We start from the raw sequence: 5,848 nt of genomic DNA, 5'->3' as shown, positions 1-5,848 counted from the left end.
CAATGAAGCTTTAAAGAAAAATTACCACCTTTAACACAATGTAACATAATTGTAACTCTTTAAGGCATGTGTAATATAAACTCTTTAGAAATCAAGACCTTATAAAACTAAGAAGCCAAAGTTATTTCAGAAAACATTGAACTGAGCCATTTTGTTTCCTCCCTGGTCCATTTATTATGATGATGAATAATAATGTTATTATGATTATTTTTTGTATCTTTCCAAATGCCTCTCGGTCTTGTGCATTCTGCCTTAAAATGGATTCCCCAAGGGAATTCTTTCTACTGCTTAAATGTTTCAACAATTCACTGGCTATCTTTTTATCATTTTAGTGAAAATATTGATGACTGTCTGCAGAATGAGCTGCTGTTTACAGGGTATATCCTTAATGTGAACAAAAGAGCTCTAACAGCGCGGTTACCACGCACCAGGCTCAAAAACCCAGCTGCCAACTCCAGGCTGGAAGCCAGCCAAAGTGAGCTAGGACTGGAGTCAAGAAGACAGGGGTTCTTGGCAATGGCACCCAATTAATTATGTGCATGATTTAGATGGGGGAAGATTAGAGGCCATGCTTTTGCTCTCTGTTCTACTCCTGACTTGCTGGCTCATACCGTACCTTTGTTATTTACTTACAACATGAAAACAAAGAGTGACGACTCACACTTCTTTGCCTTTATCTGTTATACCTCTATTTTGCTTTCCTATAAGCAGGCCTTCAAGGCAAGGAGGTAATTTTATTTTATTTTATTTTATTTTATTTATTTATATTTTGAGATAGAGTTTCGCTCTTGTTGCCCATGCTGGAGTGCAGTGGCACAATCTCAGCTCACCACAACCTCCGCCTCCCGGGTTCAAGCAATTCTGCTGCCTCAGCCTCCCGAGTAGCTGGGATTACAGGCATGCACCACCTGGCTAATTTTGTATTTTTAGTAGAGACGAAGTTTCTCCATGTTGACCAGGCTGGTCTCGAACTCCCCACCTCAAGTGATCTGCCCGCCTCAGCCTCCCAAAGTGCTGGGATTACAGGTGTGAGTTACTGTGCCTGACCCTAGCAAGGACTATGTCTTATTGATCATACCAGTTGTTATGTGCACAGTTGCTGGCACATAACAGTACAAATATACTCACAGAGACTGCTGAAAATTTCAGGAAAAAGTATTAGGTTTGTCAACCCTAGATGTCAACATTTTATTTATTAATCATATAACAATGCAGGGCTTAGCTACTGAAGAGGTTTTTTAAAAATGTATTGACTTTGGAATGCATACCCCAACCCAGCACAGGCCCCCACCATGCCCTATTGCTCACTCTCCTAATCATGCATTTCATATTTCTGGCCTGGCCCAGGATTCCAGGCTTTGGAATTCAGGGTAAAGAACAAACTCCTGATTATCTCAATCCTGTTCAGTAAAGGGAACTTTATCCTCTTTCATGAAAATAGTTGGGCATCCTGGCTATGTCCCTTGCTGTATTTTCCTGCTAAAAGAGCAAATTAAATCCAAACCCAAGGTGCATAGAGAGAGGGTGGAAATCATCCAAATCATTTGGAATTCACCAATGCTATCATACACTCAATTAATATGACTACATATAAACAGGCTAAGAGATCAAAAATGAAATAATAAAAATATTTTCCTAAAGAAAAAGGAAGACAGACTGTGTAGGGTGGCTCACGCCTGTAATCCTAGCACTTTGGAAGGCTGAGGCAGGCCAATCACTGGAGCCCAGGAGCTTGAGACCAGCCTGGGCAACATGGCGAAACCCCATCTCTACTAAAAACACAAAAATTAGCAGGGTGTGGTGGCGTGCACCTGTAGTCCCAGCTACGCAGGAGGCTGAGGTGGGAGGATCACTTGAGCCCAGGAGGGTAAGGTCTCATTGAGCCGAAATAGCACCACTGCACTCCAGCCTGTGTGGCAGGAGGGCGACTCTGTCTCAAAAAAAAAAAAAAAAAAAAAAAGTAAATAAAATAAAAATAAAGAAAAAAGGAAAAGAAAATAAATACCAAGGGAATATGAAAGTAATGATTAGCATTCTAAGGTTTTTTTTTTGAGACGGGGTATTGCTCTGTCACCCAGTAGCAGGGACTCCTGGAACCTGCCACCACGTCTAGCTAATGTTTGTATTTTTTTGTAGAGATGGGGTTTTGCTATACTACCCAGGATGATCTTGAACTCCCGAGCTCAAGCAATGCAACTACCTTGGTCTCGCAAAGTGCTGGGATTACACGTGTGGGCTACCACCCTAGCTGGTATTTTTTAAAATCAGAGTAAGTGGTCTTTACCTATTTAATACAAACATTATACCTATAACTCATGACTGGAAAACTGAATTAGGGCCGGGTGCAGTGGTTCATGTCTGTAATCCCAGGACTTTGGGAGGCCAAGGTGGGCATATCACTTGAGGTCAGGAGTTCAAGATCAGCCTGGGCAACACGATGAAACCCAGTTCCCACTAAAAATACAAAAATTAGCCAGGCATGGTGGCACACACCTGTAATCCCAGCCACTCGGGAGGCTGAGGCAGAAGAATCACCTGAACCGAGGAAGCAGAGGTTGAAGTCAGCAGAGACTGCACTGCTGCACTCCAGCCTGGGCGACAGAGCGAGACTCCATCTCAAAAAAAGAAAAAGACTAAATTATAGTGTGTGCAGTCAACCAATGCCCATCAGAAACAAAAACAATCTCCTAAATTATTTTATTACTCAGCCAAGTATGGAAAATAGCATTTGCGTGGGCATGGTTGCTCATACCTGTAATACCAGCAGTTTGCGAGGCTGAGGTGGGAGGAACCCTTGAGGCCAAGGTTTCAGATCGGCCTGGGCAACATAGTGAGATACCATCTCTGAAAAAAAAATTTTTAATAGGGATTAATAAATTCTAATATTAGTTGAGGCTGAGCACTGGTGGCTTACACCTGTAATCCCAGCACTTTGGGAGGCCGAGACAGGAGGATCACTTGAGGTCAGGAGTTTGAGACCAGCCTGGCCAATATGATTGAGTTATATGTTTTACCTCATGGCATGAGTAAAACATACTAATCTTTTAGTAGAGAGGGTGAAACCCCATCTCTACTAAAAATACAAAAACTAGCCGGGCATGGTGGTGAGTGCCTGTAATCCCAGCTACTCAAGACACTGAGACAGGAGAATCGCTTCAACCTGGGAGGTTGAAGTTGCAGTGAGCCAAGATCGCGCCATTGCACTCTAGCCTGGGTGACAGAGTGACACTCTGTCTCAATCAATCAATCAATAGTATTAATTGATTTTAGAGAATTTGTAACCACCCAGTGGGTTCACCTTGCCTGCTACCTAGACAGAGCTGATTTCTCAAGACAGGGGAATTGCAATAGAGAGAGTAATTAACACAGAGCTGGTACAGGAGACTGGAATTTTATTATTACTCAAATCAGTCTTCCTGAGCATTTGGGGATCAGAGGTTTTTCTTTTTCTTTTTTTTTTTTTTTTTGTGAGAGAGTCTCGCTCAGTTGCCCAGACTGGAATGCAGTGGCTCAATGCTCAATCTCAGTTCACTGCAAACCCCGCCTCCTGGGTGCAAGCAATTCTCCTGCCTCAGCCTCCCAAGTAGCTGGGATTACAGGTGTGTGCCACCATGCCTGGCTAATTTTTGTATTTTTAGTAGAGATGGGGTTTCACCATGTTGGCCAGGCTGGTCTTGAACTCCTGACCTCAGGTGATTCACCCACCTCAGCTTCCCAAAGTGCTGGGATTACAGGCATGAGCCACTGTGCCCAGCCAGGGGATCAGAGTTTTTAAGGACAACTTAGTGAGTGGGAGGAAGCTGGTGAGCTGGGAATGTGGATTGGGCATGTCAGAGACGAAATTATAGGGAGTTGAAGCTGTCTTCTTGCACTGAGTCAGTTCCTGAGTGGGGCCACAGGATCAGATGAACCAGTTTATCTTTCTGGGTGGTACCAGCTGATCCATCAAGGGCAGAGTTTGCAAAATATCTCAAGCACTAATCTTAGGAGCAGTTTAGGGAGGGTCAGCATCTTGTAGCCTCCAGCTGCATGACTCCTAAACCATAATTTCTAATCTTGTGGCTAATTTGTTAATCCTACAAAGGCAGTCTAGTCCGCAGGCAAGAAGGAGATTTTTTTGGGGAAAGAACTGTTATTGTCTTTGTTTTAAACTGTAAACTAAGTTTCTCCCAAAGTTAGTTCAGCCTATGCCCAGGAATGAACAAGGATAGCTTGGAGGTTAGAAGCAAGATGTAGCTGGTAAGGTCAGCTCAGTTATAATTTTGCAATGGTGGCTTCAACATTTTTCTGAGTTTTGGGAGAGAATCTCCAGGCAGGGAATTCACTACAGAAGGGTTCTATAGAAAAATGGCCTCAGCTTCCTTTTGCTGGTGGCGGCGAGAGCAGAGAGGACGCCATGAAGGCTTCTGGCACACTAGGAGAGTACAAGGTGGTGGGTCGCTGCCTGCCCACCCCCAAATGCCACACACCGCCCCTCTACCGCATGCGAATCTTTGCGCCTAATCATGTCGTCGCCAAGTCCCGCTTCTGGTACTTCCTATCTCAGTTAAAGAAGATGAAGAAGTCTTCAGGGGAGATTGGCTACTGTGGGCAGGTGTTTGAGAAGTCCCCACTGCGGGTGAAGAACTTCGGGATCTGGCTGCGCTATGACTCCCAGAGCGGCACCCACAACATGTACCGGGAATACCGGGACCTGACCACTGCGGGCGCTGTCACCCAGTGCTACCGAGACATGGGTGCCCGGCACCGCGCCCGGGCTCACTCCATTCAGATCATGAAGGTGGAGGAGATCTCAGCCAGCAAGTGCTGTCGGCCGGCTGTCAAGCAGTTCCACGACTCCAAGATCAAGTTCCCGCTGCCCCACCGGGTTCTGCGCCCTCAGCACAAGCCACGCTTCACCACCAAGAGGCCTAACACCTTCTTTTAGGTGCAGGGCCTTCGCCTGGGTGTGCCCCAAATAAACTCAGGAATGACCTGGTGAAAAAAAAAAAAAAGAAAAATGGCCTCAGGTGGCGGGACGTGGTGGCTCATACCTGTAATCCCAGCACTTTAGGAGGCCAAGGCGGGTGGGTCACCTGAGGTCAGGAGTTCGAGATCAGCCTAGCCAACCCGGTGAAACCCCATCTCTATTAAAAATATAAAAATTAGTCAGGCGTGGTGGCAGGCACCTGTAATCCCACATACTCGGGAGGCTCAGGCAGGAGAATCACTTGAACTCGGGAGGCCAAGGTTGCAGTGAGCCGAGATCGTGCTATTGCACTCCAGCCTGGGGGACAAGAGTGAGACTTCATCTCAAAAAAAGAAAAAAAAAAAGAAAGAAAAGAAAAATAGCCTCATGTTGGGTGTGGTGGCTCATGCCTGTAATCCCAGCACTTTGGGAGGCTAAGGTGGGATGATCACTTAAATCCAGGAGTTCAAGACCAGCCTGGGCAACATGGCGAGACCCTGTCTCTACAAAAACTAAAAAATTTAGCCGGGTGTGGTGGCCTGTGCCTGTGGTCTCAGCTTCTTGGGAGGCTGAGGTGGGAGTATTGCTTGGGCCTGAAAAGCCAAGGCCATAGTGAGCCACGATCACGTCACTATGCTCCAAGACACTTTGAGACAGACCCTGTCTCAAAAAAAAAAAAAAAAAAAAGGAAAATAAAATAAAATGGTATCATTGTCTAATAAAGTGTCAAAACATCATTAAAATCAGTGATTATGTCCTTAGGTCCCAGATCAAACTCCAGAGAAGCCATTTTCAAGTCACCAATTTATGATTCAAATTATAGAATTATAACCAAAGTGAGGACCCCTTGTATAAGATGAACAGCCAGAATTCTTTCCCTAGAAGATCAAAACTCATTTA

General features: G+C 45.0%; 1 pseudogene across 1 annotated transcript; it reads left to right on the top strand.

The window, feature by feature from the left end:
• Window positions 1–4,362: 4,362 nt before the first annotated feature.
• LOC105511014 lies at window positions 4,363–4,994 on the top strand (annotated as a pseudogene). Its single transcript, XR_001001659.1, has one exon. The product of XR_001001659.1 is annotated as a 60S ribosomal protein L18a pseudogene (transcript).
• Window positions 4,995–5,848: the final 854 nt, after the last annotated feature.

The sequence above is a fragment of the Colobus angolensis genome, unplaced genomic scaffold, assembly GCF_000951035.1.
Source record: "Colobus angolensis palliatus isolate OR3802 unplaced genomic scaffold, Cang.pa_1.0 Scaffold197, whole genome shotgun sequence".
In the NCBI taxonomy this organism is placed as follows: Eukaryota; Metazoa; Chordata; class Mammalia; order Primates; family Cercopithecidae; genus Colobus; species Colobus angolensis.
The sequence above is the reverse complement of the archived record's forward strand: the minus strand, read 5'-3'. Positions and strand labels throughout refer to the sequence as shown.